A 17,615-nucleotide genomic window follows, 5' to 3' on the forward strand; every position below is an offset into this window, starting at 1 on the left:
AACAGGGCCGCTGCAGAACGCTCTGCAAAGTCCGCTGGCACCGGCGTCGACCTCGGGAAAACACGCCACGATGAAATCCAGAGGCCCTCGTTCCCATATTCAGAGGCAAAGAAAGAAAGAATAAAATGATACACGCAAAGCGGTACTAACGTTTCCGCGATGAAGAACAGGACGCTCTCCATGGAGCGCTCAATGTTTGCTGAAGTTCAATATCTAGGCGGGAGCATTCGCCGGACTGACAGGCTCGCTGCAGTATTTGAAACGTGCCCAGAAGAAAATGACGCAAACCAAGCTGTTTTGTTCTGATGCTATATCTGGCGCGCTGCTTTTTCGCGCGATGTGAAATCCTCCGGTTCACGCGGGGCTTCTTTTCGGAACGGAGCGCTGATGAAACACGCCAGAAACAGCTGTTCTCTGCGCGGGGAAAGCGAAACATTGGCGTGCAATCCGTACAGGCGGGGACGGCGCAGTGAAGTTGCGCGGCTTTTGATTGAACGGGACTGAATGGCGCCGCTATCGAGACCCCGCAAAGTGGCTTGCCCGTACGGCAGCTGCTTTCGAATTATACAGTTCACTCGTAGCAACTGCCATTTAAAGTGCTGAAACCAACGCAAGCGAACAGAGCTGTGCACTGAGGTATTTTTCGATTTCAGAGCTCGGATGTGGAATTGTCTGTACATGTTAAGAAGCTTTGTTGTGCAGCAATTATGTCGAGGGCATCAAAGCGCAACGCAGCGACTTCGTGTGTGCCAAATATGGGAAGCCCGCCATTTCGAGCTAGGAACGGGGCGCGCTGATTAGCGCTAGGCTGTTCTTCAGGAGCACGTCGAGCAACTCACTCACTGTGAAGGTTCCAAGGCAGCGTGGCTTCGCACCATCCTTTTGGCGCCCGCGTTTGGCCATATACAGTTGTGTACATTGTAGTCAGATGTACTGGCCAACAGTGCAGACAAGCGTATACAACCAAGATTACGTGGTTACAATGCGAGAGCGAGAAGTCCACCCGAAGCGCGTGTGGCTGTGTTCATTCCGTGAAATTTTCTTGTCTTTGGCGCTTGGTCGAGAGTACTGGTTTGATCCTTCCCCTGTAACTGTCCCCGTTCACCCCGAGGAAAAAGTGGGGAATTGCAGCGCAGACACCTACAACGTACGCGGCACTGTACATCGGAAACGCGAATACGAATATATCAGCAACTCTGAGTGCATATTGTTTCATTACGGCGCACTACTGAGAAGCTAATAAAAGATATCTGGAAAGAATATTGACTTCTTTCCTTCCCTAACCCCTTGTTCATAAACAAATAACGACAGACCTATACTTCAAGATCGGCGTGAAGCTAACAAAAAGGATAAATCAAAACCACCACAGGACCGGTATGTGACAGCGCGACTAATTAAGTGAACCCGGACAGCATTAGAACGTAGGAAAGTTCTATAAGTCGGTTATTTCAGGTGTCAATGAAGAAATGAGTTCTCTTCCGTTCGGCGGTACGCTTGCTGAGCGCAGATATGTCGCCGTGAGTCGAACAGTGTGAAACGAAAAATCCCGAGTACTGGAGACAAGTCAAAAAGTTGCGCGGACATAAAAGCCAACAGGCTGGTGAAAGACGGCCAACGCGAAGAGCACGCAGGAAGGAGGGTAGGAGTGAAACGTAGGTCGAACTCAGAGAGGCGGAGTGGGAAGAAGAGGCAAAGCGTAGGGAACCGGAATCTGGAAATGGGAGACAGTGCCCCTGTCAGACACTAGCGCAATCAAGGCAGAAAAGATGGGCGCCGGTATTAAGAGAGGCGCAGACACAGAAAGCGGCGGCGGGGACTGCGCAGACAAAGGCGGCCTCGCGCGCACGAAGTGAGTGCCCGGGTGAAGAGAGAGACGAGCACATAAGGCGGCGGCTCGAGCCGGGGCGCGCGTGTGTGTGTACACGGGCCGGCAATTGGGTTACAGCAGGCGGCGGCGGCGGCTCTGCTTGCCGCTATGGTAACGGCCGGCCACAACACTGTCCTCGTCTTTTCGCGGTGATCGAAACGACCTGGCGCGACGCCGTCCGCTTACCTCGGCCGCCGCCGACGCTGCGCGTTGGCCGGCCGCTCGACGCTACCTGCACTCGTGGCGGAAGCACTGCCCCTAGGGAAGGCCGCAGATGCGCGGACGCTTTTTGCCTCCCTCCCCACGCGCTTCTTTCATTTCTTTCGTTTCTGCGACGCCCGAATCTGCACTCTCTCAGGGAGGCCGCAACATTCTTCATCCGTCCCCGTATTCATCATCTGTCCCAGTATCACCGGCCTTCGAAGTAGTTCGCCCTGATTCTGTAGGTGGAGATTTTTTTTTTTTTGCTTTCTCGTGAGGGCAATATCGGGTGCCGGCTTTGCGTTTGCTCGTGCCGGGCTAACGTTGGGAATGCGACATAGCCACTAACTGACTGCCCATTACAAGTTATTTTCATGAGGAAACTTGTAGGTTCAGACGTTGCCTTTTGTGAAAGGCTGATTTTGTTCTCAGCAGTTTTCATCTCAGTGTGCGTCATAACAGCAACCACGCTGCCTGATGCATTTTTTCTTTGATTCGAACATTAAAACCCCGCTGAATTCCAAATCTATCGATAGCCACAATCTCAGAGTTGTAATGCACGGCACTTTATTGATGAAAGGAGAATTTTATAGTTTCAGACATTGAAATAGATTGCTCACATTTGATTTTCTAAACTCCCTCCGAGTGCTTATTTTGGCTTGGCGTTATGCCGCTGCGCACCCACACAGACTGTTGTTTTCCTATAAGCCGCACTTCGTTCACACAACCCTCCCTTAAAGTGGACGACTCGAATTATGGACAATTTCTTCGGGGACCAAACTTTTTCAATGTATTTATGCCTGGTTAATATGAAAACTCGCGGTCCGGACAATGGGCCGGGGTATAAATGTACGCAGCTCATTGGGACTCATGTATTTTTGTCTCGTTGATAAGGACAGCAATGAGAATAAAATCCCGAGTGCGTCTGCTAGATATTCCGCCTCATGTATTCACAGTGCAGAACACCAAAGAAAGGAAGTGCGAAAGCGCAAATACCGTAGTAATGGCCCGTTTGTGTGCGTGCAGTTTCATGCTTTAGAGTGGCTAGGTGCCCGGTCAACGCGCCTTGCCAGTTGCCGCATTGCATGAATGACTGCGAAAAAAAAATATTTCTCTGCGGTACGTTTAAAACCGCATATAGCAGCTGATAGCCGACTGAGTACAGAGTTCTCGGGATGTCAGTAGTCGGTCGTAGTAGGGGATACTTCATCACAGCAAGAGGCGGCATCATGCGTCTCATGGACCACTAGGCGCTCCAAACGCGCTAAAAACTGCACTGCATGATTTTAAAGATAATGACGACCGGAATAATGAAACTGGAGCTTCCCAAGTAGCCACATTTCCACTTCCCTACCAGCCACTATGCTGTAAAGCAGCCCGCAATCATAGTTTTTTTCTTGGAATATTTATTTCTTGTTTTTCTTCATGATTCCTTATTACGGACGACTCGCTTTATTGTCACTTTAGCTCGGTAAACAAAGTGTCCGTATTAACGAGCCACGACTGCACACTTCTATTCCATATCTTTCTTAGGAGCATTTATTCTGCATATGCATCTGGTTATGACAAAGCTCACAGGACGGTTCCGACTCTGTAACGAAAATTTAAGCGACAGCTAGGACACGTACTTCACTCACTTGCCTCATAGCCCCCTCGCCCCCTCTTCAGCAGCGCGAATAGCATGGCCTTGTCGCCGAAGGCGTTGCTCCTCGCTTCCTGCAGAACGCACAGTGGGTTGCTGTATGTTCACCCCGTTCGCGCCACTCATTTCACATCGCTGGCTGTCCGTGTCCTTGTTTAGTGCGGTGTGGTGGAACCAACCAGCCCAACAATTCATCCTGAGCAAATATGCAAATTCCTACGTTCACACAGCGTGACAATCAACACGGACGACAGGGAGACATCACAAAGCGCCGACTTCAACTAAGTTCATCGCGCACGCGATGCAAAGGAAAACACGATGTGTCACGTTCGTTGTCGCACTGTGCGAATGTGAGCATGAAGCACCAACTAGCCCATCAATTCGTCTTGATGAATATGCTGCACCTCTAAAAGCTACAGTGCTCCATAAAGTGAGATTTTGGAAAGTTTTAACGCAACAGCAGTAAGGAGCTCGTGTCGCAGAAAAGTCGGTGTCGTCGGCGTCTTTGGTCGTGAGCGAAAAATGGCGCATCTCGGTGGACACCTAAACCGCGCCGTAAGGGAAGATATTTTCCTTCCCTTACGGCGCGGTACGGGTGTCCAGCGAGTATTGTGAGACAGGCGTCCTTTCCTTTCCTTGTCCTTTCCTTTCCCGCTCGTCTCGTTCGGGCGCAGTGGGGCCGTGCGGGCACGCAGGGATCACGCGGTGAGCGGCGAACAACGCAGCGCACATCCAAAGCGCGTTCACCACGACGCTTGCGGCTTGCTGCCCGTTCGTTTGGCGCGGAAGCTATGCTGGTGTTCGTGGCATCGGGTTTGTCGAGAACGATGTGCCGGCGAACTACGACTGCAACTTGAGTCCCGCGCGTTTCGGCAAGGCGCCTGGCAGCGCTTCTACGGGGTTTGCCGCTCCGCGCGTAACGGGCAAGGCGTCGCGCCGAACGGGAGATGGCGTTCCGTGGACTCCCTGGCAGTGCTGCAACACGCTGTCGCGTTCCACTCTTAAAGGCGAAGCTTAAGCGTCCTCTATTTTTTCTTTTTCTGTCGCGCCGATACTCGCTACTTGTTTCAGTCTATCTATATCCATGTTTCCGATATGTTTATCGTTCTCGATTAAAAGGCATGTGCTTATGGTTTCAGACACACTAACAGCTCGCATCGTGCGGCGCGTCACGCCATGTTGACAGTTGTCCTCTATGACAACTGCCACAGGTTCGGCTTTGAGAATGCATGGCACTTTGCTATCGGGAGAAGCATCGTTATTGAACTTTGTGTCGTAACTGTTGCGTACATATTAGTTTCGTTAAACATGTGCCTAATGCGCGCGTTTTTAATATAACCGAACACTACCGTGATAAAACCAAAGTTGCGATTCTCGGTAGTACTGAGAAATCAGCTGCGGCTAATGCCGGCCCCACGTAGTTTGCTGAGAGAGGAATTTTTTTTTAATAGTTGCGCAAAACTCAAGTTTAACGTGCTATCGTAATGCTGCGTTGCGTGGCTGAATGTGCCGAAAGTAGCAGTAAAGACATTAGGGGCTCGTTCAGCTCAATATGCACATTGCTAAGAATTCGCAACAAGCACTTCTAGTTCCCGTGGCTGCCATCACGTGGCGCAAAGCTTAGAACTTTAGAAAATAACATACTGACATCATCCGTGACGTAAGAAAGAGAATGACTGAATGGCTGCAGTACAGAACATGAGAGGCCGCTAGGCTTACCGTCACTGGCTGGGTGCTGTCCCGAATTCCTGGTAATGTAATCTGAGGCTCCGGCGCACGGAGGCCTATTGTGATTTAGTCCAGAGCCACTGTGACAATGGCTAGTGGTCGCGCGCCAGTCAATCACGCAGAAAAAAAAGTGAATTGGGCTTAAGCCGTCTTTGATATTTTTTTTTCTTGCTTCCGGGAAAATATATTTCATAACTGCAGTTGTGGTTCACATTGGACAGGCTATTGCTGCTCGCAAGCTAATGAATCAGTGGCAACAGCTCTGTCTAAGAGCAGGAAGAACAAAAACGCTCCCGTAAGTAAAGCGCGAGATACGCAGCAATTCGTACGCGCCTATTTCCCTCTCCGACCCAGGAGATCGCTGAAGGAGGAAACATTTCCACCATTCCGTCGCGCACGAATGCAGGCGAAACTGGCACTCAGATTAATAATGATTTGATCTGCGACCATATACCTTGACTGCTCCCTGGAGAGAACCGAAAATCCTCTTTGGTATGTGGCTCAGGAAGTACAGGCAGCCTCTTACCGAAGGAACGCACACGCGTGGACACGGACGGACGCAGAAAAAAAAAACGCGAAAGACAAGGAAATGCCAGGGTATAGCTTCTGGACGAACGCAGTCAAGCTTTTCTTGCGCGGTGGCTGCCTATTCGTGAATGCGCGTGGTTGCGTTTTCTGTGTGTACCTTTCCAGGCGGCTGTGTGCGGACTCCGCGCAGCCCTTATTGGTTAGCCCGAAAGGCTACCGTTTACGACCAAGCAGTCCCCTGGACATTGAAGGCGAGGGCCGCTTGGAAATTGCTGCCGGCCGCCCAGCTCTTCCACCGGCCTTTGAAGCGCGCCTTGTTCGTTTCTTGTCTTGTGCGCTGCCCTAATGTAATCAAGGTCGGCCTGGAGCGGCCCAAGTGTTTGGGTTCGACGAAATATTCGCGTGGACCTTAAGCTCGCAGGTTATCTAAACCGAGCGCTTGACGAGCGACGCTTGTAGGACGGGAAGTGGAACCGTCATTAGTGTAAGGGTTGCAATTTTTGTTTGCTTGTTTGTTTGTTTGCGAAACCAATGAGTTAGTGGAAAGACTTTTCACACTGATCACATGCTGAGAGGACAACATAATCAGGAATCTCAAATAAATCTATTCCTTGTTGCTATTTATCTCTGTTTATTATGTTTTAACCTGAATTTCCAATGAAGGCCGACAACAAATAGAATTACCTGCGTCAGGGCCCAGAAACTTGAGTCATTAAATGGTAAAGCTCACTAAGTTTAAGGCAGCCGGTAGCGATAACGCAGCTGTGACCACGTAACGAACTGCAACTCGCAGCAATTTGTTAATTTAGGGGTATTATATTCCAGACCGCGGACTTAACAACGTCTTCTGGCAGTTCAGTTTTATTGGTGCACACATTTGACGCTCAAGATTCGCCAAGATGCTCTGAAAACACGCTTGCAGAAACCTTGCTTACTCCTACATTTAGGAAAGAAGCGAGATTCCGCTATCTGGACGTTCCGCGTGATGTAAGCCCTTCCCCGAGTTTATGAAAAGTTTTATGATGCACTCAGAGGAACGCGCGGCGGCCTGGAGTTAGAGAAAACGGAGATCAAGACGAGCTCCCGTCCTACCCCTTCAAAGCTGACGCAGAAGTGGAGCAAGCTTCGCCTGGGCGGGTAATCTGGAGTGCTCGCCGGGCATCCGTACGCGCAAGCCGCAAGCCGCATTATCTAATGGGAATCTGCTTCAGATTGGTCTCAGGCGTCGAGTGAGGCTTTCGAAAGTTCTCGAGCAGCGCTGGCTAGGTGAGCCAAGGGTGGAGTGCACTCAGACTGGGAGGAAAGAGGAGGGGAAGGCAAGGAGAGCAGTGGATGCAGGCACACCACTATCCTCGCAGTGTAGTATGATGTGCCTCTATAGAGAAAAAGTGGTCTCCCTACTCCCCCCCCCCCCCCCCCCCCCCCGGTGTTTTTTTTTTGTTTTCTATGGTGCCTGAGTTTTCTTACCTCGGGTGCCATCGTTCCTGAGGTTGCAGAAGGTGCGCTTCAGTCCTAACACGCAGCAACGATGCCTTCTTTTCGCCACTTTCCGCGATTTATTTATTTTATTTCTTCCTTTCAAGACGCTCGGCAGTCCTCGTGTGGTGGAGCTTACTTGCTCTCTTCACGTATTTTCTGTTTCTCAGAAGGCGCTGCCCGATTCCTGCGGTGGGTTTATGTTCCGCCCTAGCGTGCCCGTAAGGCCATGTGGTCGTGAACCTACTGCCTGTGTCAAAATTTCCGTCAATACTGACTGCCATTGATTGGACATACCTTCGGATGAGTATGTCATCCTGCAATTCAAAGCGTTCGGATTAAAAAGGAAGAGGTAGAGGGGACGTGGTACGTGATGGAGCACCAGCCTTTCGGAAAGATGGTCGTAAATCTGCCACCGACATGTGCGTGCTTCCGGAGCAGGGTCAAGTGAAGACAACCTGCGGGTTCGGTGCGGCACAGCGCAGTCCCGCACTGCTTTCGTTTCAGGAAAACGTACGAATACAATATCTGGCAAGCGGATTAAATTGTCTGCAGGGTTGTTTCCAGTGAATATTGAGTTTTTACGTGCCCAAGCAGCACTGGAAATTATGAGATGTAATGCAGTGGAGGGCTCTGGTCAGTTTCAATTACATGAAATCCTTTGCCATGGCGCTAAAATTTCGGCATACGGGTGATTTTGCGTAAGGTCTTCATTGAAATGCACCCGTCGCTACCGGAATCGAACCGGCCAATTCATGCTGAACTTCCGAATACGACAGTCACTGAATCACCACGGGCGGTGCTTCCAAGGTTACATTGGCCGTTCACACTCCCGGCTGAAACCAAAGAAAGGACATATAAGCAGAGTAAATTGAGAAAAATAAGAACAAAAACGGGCCGCATGAAACGGCAAATTTTTTGTTTCTCGTATAAAAAGAGTCCAACTTTTCAGTCATAGCACTTTGTTTATGTGCAGCCTACTGCATAATGCGTTGATGCGCGAAATCAAAGCCCTGTCTATGGCGATCAACTACAAATACGGTAGCTCTAAAGTAGTTGCTTGAGCCTGTGTGGATTACGGCCGAGTCCTTCCTATGCTGCATAGGAGCGGAAAAGACTTCCATAGAGGTACGACCAGCCACATCGCAATTTCACAAAGCAAAAACAAAGAGACGCGACATAATGGATCTCATTGAGGCAGCTGTGACCCAAACCCCTAAACCGGGCAACTGGTTGCCGCGTACGTGTATACTTTTGGAACCTTTTTGCAAACAGCCCACTTTCCAGAGCGGCTGCATTGGGACAGAGCACGAGCTGATCGCTGTTTCTCCGCGGGCTGGGCGGCGGCGACGGTGAGCTCCCGTTACTGGGGCCCCACCTGCGTGCGCCGCGGTGGCGGCTCCCGCAGCGCGCGTCCTTCCGTGCTGCGCGCAACGTGCCTCTCAAGGCGCCGTGGTCATGCGCTCGCAATGTGGTGAAATGCGGAGGGGGGCTGCTCCATTGATTTTTCCATTAGGGTCTTTTGCTTCCCTCTGGGCTCAGTCACGGTTTCCGCATCCCAGTGCGCCCAACGGAACAGTGCGTGACGCCGGGTCCGCTGCCGTCGCGTGCCGCTCCGCCGCCTCCTCTTCGTCTCTCGCCGCGGATACATCTCTTTCTCCGGGGCACCCATGGGCCGCTCCTCTCGCCGCTTGTTACGGCTCCTCCTTCGTCTCTCCTTCTCTCTCTCTTTGCTTCTTTAAAATTTCAGCGAGTGCACGCTGAGCACACCCGAAACCTTCGAGCAGTGCGAGGCTACTAATGAACCGCCTTCGGCGCTCGGCTGTTTAACGTATGCGGCGCAGGAAAGGCCGACTGGACTTTTGTAGGCTGATTCATTACGCCGTGTCATTCAAGCCTCGCCTGAAAAAGGAAGCCCGAGGCGGTGAAGGGCTATAACACCGCATTGCGTATCGCGTTTCCTAAAAGTGCCTGTCTGTATCTGCGGGAATTCGTGAAATGCAGCCTTTTTGTCAAAAATATACAGCCCACCGGATTAACTTCTGGTCCATGCAGCGTGGCTGCAAATCTATGGAAGGTGAAAATTTTGATACACTCCAGCGAAGCTTCAACTTTCAGAGTTAAGCCCGGATACACTGCTTGGAAGTGAACTTCTTGGCCCGTATATTTTTTACAAAGGCTGTACTCATCACACACAGCGTTGCGAGCACTTCTTGTGTTTCTGAGGCGCGGTAGTGGACGTGTGTCGTATTATTTTGCGCCATTCGAGTAGGTATTGCAGAGAAATAGCAGCCGTCCGCGCAGCAGTGAAGAGATACGTAAGCATATGGCAGCACATAAAGTCGCGATTGTTTGCGCCAGCTTGCACTTTGGGCTATCGATTAACTACACCCAATGCTGCGGACCGCTGCCTAGCGTCTGTAGACGTCTTAGCGCACAAAAGCTTGCGCCCGCGATGAACTAATTATATTCGCTTTTTGTTCTAGCGGCAATTAGCGACGCTCAAAGTGTCTCTAAAGCAAACTTCACAAACATGTCAGGTTACAAAGTTCCATCGCTTTATTGCGCGATTTCTTTTTTGTTGTTGCTGACGTGACCAGCTGGTCAGTGGATTCTCAGGGATGGCCCATTGAGAACACCAATAGCGGTTTTCGACGGAGGCAATCACGACAACACTTTTGTAATAATTCTTCCCCCCCCCCCCCACCCCCATAAAGCGAGCGTCTTCTGTCATTTATAAAAGCCTACTTAAAGTTAACTATTCGTTACGAACCCGTGCATTCCTTCTGAACGTAAAGTGGCAGCGGAGATAACCAATGCACTCCTCTGCGAACATGTTTGCGTAACATTCTTGCTACGCTGATTATGTTCATTCTTGGCCGTGCACGGTGTTATCCTTTGTTAATTTTCGGTTTTAATCGATACATAATCACTCGGAGCTGCTTTCACTGTCACAGTAATTATTGTAGAGTGCGCCATTAAGAAGTCGTTGCCTGCACCTGTTGAGGGAAAACTGATGCGCCGCTGGCCAACTCTTCTGCGAATTATAGATCGCTGGAGACTGAGAATGTGTGCCAGTTTCATGCGGAATTGTCCTCGCACGTTTCATCTATCAAGCATGCTCACTAACTATTCAATGACCATATGATTCCATAAAACCACAGTTTTACAGCTCTTTTTTTCCCGTCTTAGCGCCCTTGGCGCATACTTTATTCAGGGGTCTGAACTCTGAAGGCGTCATGACGTTATCTTCAACGAGGCGTTTCCTTTACTGCGATATTTGTATAATGGTGTGGCGTCCCGTCGTGGCCGACGCTTCTTACGCTGACGAGCACGCCGAATCTCGGTTGCTGACTGCCGCTGATCCCGCGCCTGCCGTGGCAAGGGAGCCCCGCGCGACCTCTCCTCTCTGAGCCCCTGAGAGACGAAGTAGCCACGGGCTCGCGCGGGAGGAGCGATCGCGCTGCCTTGACTGTGCTGTGGCGAACGACGCGGTAGCCATCGCGGGTGAGCTCCCTATAACTGCTTTTCGCTGTAAAGCGCGACGTCCGCTGCTCAGGTGGAACCCACGGCCTCTTGCTCAGTGGCAGAATGCCATTGCTAGTGAGCAACCTGCGTGGGAGTCATAAAAACAAAATTTAAATGAAATACATTATAAGGAAAATTACCACGCCGACACAGAATCCTGCCCGTGGTTTCAAAACTTGTAGGTGTACTGCATGCTAGCATGGAAGGCCACCAAAACGACTGACTGCATGTCATTTGCATCCAGTCCAACTGAGCTTCAGAAACATCGCATCATGGCTTAAATGGCAACTTACATGGTTGTATTAGAATGCAACGAGGTTAAAGGTCTAGAATGTGTGAAACTTGCAGGGGCAGCACGCGAAGTCTTTGTCTATATTTTGAAATGGTGACGTAATCGCCAGTTAGAGCCGCGACGGCGTTCAAACTTCTCTGCACTACGCTGCGCCGTGTAGAGGGCAGTACATTTCCTAAATAGGAACACTTGCCCGAAATCTAGGGAAGGGCCGCTGAGCTTTTCTTGTCGTCATTCTATGAAGCATAGAAAGGGCTGGGTGAAGGCACCAGAAGTCTGAAATATTCAACATGATGCCATCGCCGGGCTTCTCCGCACAGCACAAAGCTCTGAGCCCGCACATTGTCGCGGCTTTATTCGGCGATGACGTGCCTGTGTGCGCACGTGTGCGCTTGCGTGTGCGTGCGCGCGTGATTGTCTCTAAATTTTGACCCGCGGGAGACATCCAGCGCTCGGCGGGGACAACCCCCACAACGGCGTCTAGCCGGCCCTCGGCCCGCTGCAACGAGGAGGCCTCCTTTCGGGCATTGAGCTCTAATAGGTGATCCTTTGTGATTCCTGTTCGGCCATGTAAGATTATCTGTGTCTGCTTTTAGCTCGCCCATTAGTACGGGTCGCACATGCAACCGTAACCTGATCGCTGTCAATTTCGAACGGCCGACATCTAGCTGTCTGTTTGGTCTAAGTGAGGACGACACAGAAAGCGAGGTTTCGCTAAAGAGGCGTGGGATCCTAACAAACTCCCGAGGAGGCGTCAAATATCTTTTGCGAACACGCTGCCAGTCTGAAGAACTGGAAGCATAATAATAGAATGGAAGAGCTCGTGTTCGCCAACGCTCATTATGTTGGGCGTTTACATGAGGTCGGCTACGTTGGGTTGAGTTGGCTTGCGGGCTGAAATTTGCCTGTCGTGATCATGTAAGTTTAAGCGACCGTCGGGTCGGACTTAGACCGACAGCGGTTGGCTCTCCAGTCCTCCTCGGCAGATGGCTCCTAATCCCTTTCACGCGTGTGAATATGATCATCTGCACGTGAGGACTAAAGGAGGAGCTGGCTGATAGTGGCGCCGTCGCGTCCCCGAGGACGCACCCAGGCTTCTTGACTCACCAAGATCGAGTTCATCTAAACGCGCAGCCATCGAGTCAGGGGGACACAGGCCGACACCTGACTCGACTCTCTCCTGTCAAGTCCATGTAAACGAAGCAATGACATGATGAGCAAGCACCGTAATTGGAGACGGGGATATCAGCGCCGAATAATACATCGCGCGATTGTTCGTTTTTGCGACTTCTTACGCTGCTTCTTTGGCCGCCACTGGTTGCGGTGTTTTTTTTTTATTTTGTATTCGTATCTCAGGGTAATAATATATATGCATTCCTATGTAATTATGCAGAATCGCACTGATCGTTCTTCGCTGTAATTGTTGCTTATAGCCTAACAAGTTGAATACACTTGTTAAAATTAAGCAAAAATGACCATTCATGCCTGAGGCCAGTCATTGTCTAGCATTATTCGGTATATTTTGTTATTTATAATCTATTTGTTTACTTCCTGGCCCTAGTCGCTTTCACAAATTTACAATCCGGTCCTCTGGCCAAAACATTTGGAAACCCCTGGTTTAGAGGACCAAAAGTCCTTTAAAGAACCGGCACTCTTCACGAAATGTCTGCTGCAGTGAGGTACTTACTTGGCTACATTTCTTGGTGGCATTCGAAACAAAGTGCTGTATCATCTAGAAGGTATAGCGGAAGGCTTTCGCCAGCGGTGTCGCGCGTTAACCGTGCAGAATAAAGGTGTAAATAGAGCAGCAAGGCAAGCATTTCAAGTATCATCGATCAACGGCAAGATGTGTTTTGGGCGACCAGATATTACCAGAAATATTTTTTTTTAGTTTAAATACAGGCTGGTGGCGAGGGCAGTGGTAATTCGCGGGTGCCTTTGCATTCCGTCCCCCGAAAATGCTGCGCCTGCGGCCTGGTATTGAGTCTAAGACTTGGCTTTCATCACCAGAGGGCCGATTCGGCGTGTCGCGAGCCATGGGCGTTCTGCAGGGCCGACCGCGAGCGGTGCCTGGTCAGCCATCATACCCCACGCGGTGGCAGTTCCGCGGTGGTTGGCCGCCGCAAAGGGCCCACTGTGACGTGCGGCCCTATATGGCTGTAGCGTGCAATAAAGGCGCCCTGGGTGGCGCCGCGAGGCGTAAATTTTTGAGGAGGGTGCGCGGCGCCCTTCCTTCCACCGGGGAGAGGGGGTGGCGCTGCTCGAGAGAGCACGTGCCTCGCGAGCCTCGCGGGATGCACCCCGGTTGAGCCGCGTAATTCCGGCGGCGCTTGGCCCGGCCGCGTTGTCCCCGTCTCGACGGCGGATTCCCGCCGCGGCTAATGCGCTGTCGGCCGCGTTTCTTCAGCGACCGGAATGCGCGCCGCCGCCGCGCAGTGCGGTCGTGCCTTCGCCGGCGCTCCTCCTTTCCCGCCTCTCCCTCGGATATGGGCGAAACGTGCGCCGCGCTCGGCCCTTAAGGCATTCTGCTCGAGCACGGCCATCGGGATGCTTTTTAGACTCGGAAGGAGCCGCTTCGCCCGCGCAGCGGGTTGCGGTCGCGGGTGAGACCGGAGCTATCTCGCTGGCTTTATGAGTTGCGCTGTCTCCGACTGCTCCACATGCTGTGTACGTGCTTCCAATTGCTGCCGGCTTCGCTCCTAGGGTTTACCCGCGCCCTGTCTTCCTTGTTTTTTTGCGTCTCCAATGCACGCGTTTATAAGACATAAGTTAGTTATAACAAAAGGACGAGCAAGTCTCGACTGTTAACGAGAAATCACCTTTGCAATGCATGGATTACAGGCTTGTAGACACGGCGACAGTGATAGATGTTCCACAGAGAAGCGCGCATCGCACAAGCGCAAGAACTGAGTGCCCTCGCGAAGGCGTCAAGGAAGGCCGGTTCGCGCGAGCGCACTCCGCAGCAGCCAGCCGGCAGGGGCCTGCGCTGTCGCCAGCGCAGCAGCGCTCCCGGTTAAGCTTTGCATCACTAATGGTTGTTCACGCTTTCCTGCATACGGTTCAAGTCAACCGAGTACGCTTGAGCAGCGCGAGGGGAGCCGGCATTGACTGATCTGTCCTCGTTATATTCGGCTTAGGAAACCATACGTCCAAGGAGCCCGCATTTGCCCTTTGCCCCGATAATCAGGTGTTCACCGAGCCGCGTCGGTCTGAGGGCTTTTCGGTGACTGATCAGCCTGAAAAAGGGCGAACGTGAGCCCGAACGCGCAATTTACGTCCGCCCCTACGATGAGCCTATTTATCTGTCACTTTATTCGCTCCCTCCGCTTAGATGTGTCGCAAGACTTGGAAGGACCGTTTTCTTTCTAGTTTGTTTTAGTTTCGGCGAAAGGAAACTTAAGTTGGGGCCTCAATTTCTTTTTTCTACTTTTAGCCAATATGGACTACGAACTACTCAGATGTTGCTCGAAGCTTTCTCCCTATAATAGGCTGCTTTGCAAGTTCGGGCATCCTGCTTGGGCTGAACTGGCAGCAAAGCCTCACGGGATATGGTTGTTCGAGAAAAAAATTGCATCGGCGCCGTCAGTGAAGTCAGTGGCCTTAAATGCCTGGAGATAACGGGGAACATACATGTTCGAATTCCAGGCAGCTACACCGTGAGGAAGGGCTGCGAGAAAATTATTTCCGAGCACATGCCTCCTGTACACTTTTACTGTCAGCTGTACACTGCTATTTACGTTTTTTTTGTTTTTATATTCTATTTATTCATTCATTTTGTTAGCGTCAGTAAATGTATGCGACAGTCCACCAACGTATTTCAATGCTTTCAGCTTGCCTTAGTGATCCCTTGGTTCAGTTTTAGTTATGTTGGATTTAATGGCGCACAAGCAAAAGAAGCTCTCATTCGGCAATTTTCCTTGAGGACGCAAGAACGTTCACTAACGTTAAAATTCATGACAGGAAAATAGCGTTCTAACCTTCGGTCCTGCTGCAGTAAAATCATGCTTCTTCCCCCGTTATTCGTACGTCGAATTAATTAATCTCAGCCAGCCTGGCATTCTTTAATGATAAAGCTGGACTCGCTGCGCAAAAACGCGTTTCCGTTGAAAACACTAGTCTATTGTGTCACCGCTACGCGATCGCTACCGTGCCAGAAAATAGATGCAAAACAGAAAGCTGGAGGTAGGCATGCGCAGGTGCTGAGCAACGACTGATATAACTGCCGCATTATTATATCTAGCGCATAAAATAGCTAAATATATGATTTTTTGTGTCTCAAAGAGACGCCGAGTGCTATGCGCGACACGTCGACAGGTGCCACTGATGTTACCCGACCACACAGAGTTGTTTAATGGTAACCAATAGTATATGATTGCATTTGCCTTCCGTATCCACTAAAGCTGTCTAAAGATAGAGCCTTTGAAACAGCATCAGAGTGCCTTAGTAACCAAATTAACTCTTTGCAGGACGTCTTCTTCATTTGGGCACAACAACGTAAAGCTTGGCGTCGCGATGAACCCCGAACAAATCGCCACTCAGCTTCAGTTCTGGTTTGACGTTCTCAAGTCGTGTCCCTCAGCTCTGCAAGTCTGGCGTCAACAAAACGACGTTGCTGATTGCTCTTACTGTGATAGCCATCCAGGGGTGGATTTATAGCAGGGAGAAGGGAGGGGGGCGTCCATACTTCTCCGGGCTCGAAATTTTAGGTAGGTAAACTATACCTAACCCCATTATTTGCAAAGAAACTTCCAAGAAATGCATGATGCAAATGCGACCCCTCAAACCAAAACCAAAAGTGGCCAATAAATATGCCCCTGCAACCAGCGATGGCTCCTTGCGGTCAACACAAGTCGCGGTTTCAACGATCGGAGAGCTGAGGCCGATGTGCTCCCCCGAGATTTCAGCGCTTAGAAGTATACGCTGGATCCGACGCTGTTGACAAAGCTGAGTATGACGACGCCTCACTCTTTCACCAATGTGCACCACCGGCCCGCAGGCACACAGCAGCTGGGGATAGCAGTGCGCCGATCGACGACTGTACTGTGCACTCACGCAAGCACCGAGCTCGACACACTCGCAACGCGCGCAGAGAAGTGTTATCTTTCAAATGTCGGTGGCGGAGCAATCGGACCTATAACCAGGCGCAAAACATGCTGGCCTGCTCAACTTTGGCACTCCCCTAACCGTGACCAGATGGCGAGTTGGGAGAGTGTGCTTACATTAATGACCTTGAGAAGGAAACGGAAACGGGACAAGCGCAAAAGAAGGGCGACGGCCCAAAGCGCTCGTGTTCTTCACCTTTCTTTTGTGTGTGTGCATTTTCGCGCTTCCTTTTAGAGATAAATCTAACCTTGGCTCGCACTGCCACGTGCAATATGTCTCCATGGTGATCGGATATCTCTAGAAAAGGGCGCCAGAACACAGGTGACACACAAACATGATGAAGCTTACACTTGCACCTTCAAAAACGTTTCCTTCCTTAACGACGGAAGACGAAGGGCATGTCAGGTTGCAGCTCATTTCGTAGCGCGAAACATGAAATGACTGAAATCATTGCGCATCATGTTCTATTTGCTTGCATGGTATATAGTGCTAGTCCGCCTTGCTGCTCGTTACCAGCATCGCCAGCCATATTTTTCTGCATTAAATGTAAGCATTTTCTGTCCTGCAAGATGGACTGCACGCTTTGGTAGAGCACCAATGCGAGGCTTTCATCGCTCTGTTATGCAATGACTGGTGGCGAGCCTTCTCGTGCGGGAGCCTCTGAGGGACCTTGGTTGGCGTCTAGCTGGCGCCGCCGCAAGTACTTCTTCTTTACAGTCATTTCAAACGTGGTCTCTGTTCCCGCACGTAGAGAGTATTTCGCAAGAAACTTGCCGCTGGTTTGTGTGGAACGAAAGCGTACGTGCTGCGCACATTCGCGATTCTGGACCTTCTCATCAGTTAGATTTGGAGATGTCGAGCCACCCAGGCACACCGATGTACACTTGGCAAAAAAAAAAATTAAGTAGGTCGCCAACACCTCCCCTGTTTGTGTCCTCGCCTGCGATTATGCATTGCTGCTCCGCGTCATGTCTGAAAGGCAAATAACCCCAGCCGCGTTTGCGGCTGTGAATGGTGGTGCGCCGGCTTTTCGTATAGCGTGCAAAAGTCTGGCTTCCCAGGTAGGCCAAAGATGAATCTACATTATGTATTCATTCTGTATATATGCATTCCTCTTTTTCACCTGTCACATCGAGGGATGCACCATTCTCGAAGAGCCAGAGCCTTGTTTGGAAAAATGGAATTATCGCAAAACAGCCGCTGTCCCGTATGAAGTGATTTACGACTGCTATCATGCCATACCATAGTCA

General features: G+C 50.7%; 1 protein-coding gene across 1 annotated transcript in view; it reads left to right on the forward strand.

Moving 5' to 3' along the window:
* LOC144114347 (uncharacterized) overlaps positions 1–17,615 on the forward strand; it is a 333,452-nt gene that overhangs the window by 66,384 nt on the left and 249,453 nt on the right. The window lies entirely within an intron of this gene.

Source organism: Amblyomma americanum, chromosome 1 (genome assembly GCF_052857255.1).
Source record: "Amblyomma americanum isolate KBUSLIRL-KWMA chromosome 1, ASM5285725v1, whole genome shotgun sequence".
Taxonomy (NCBI): domain Eukaryota; kingdom Metazoa; phylum Arthropoda; class Arachnida; order Ixodida; family Ixodidae; genus Amblyomma; species Amblyomma americanum.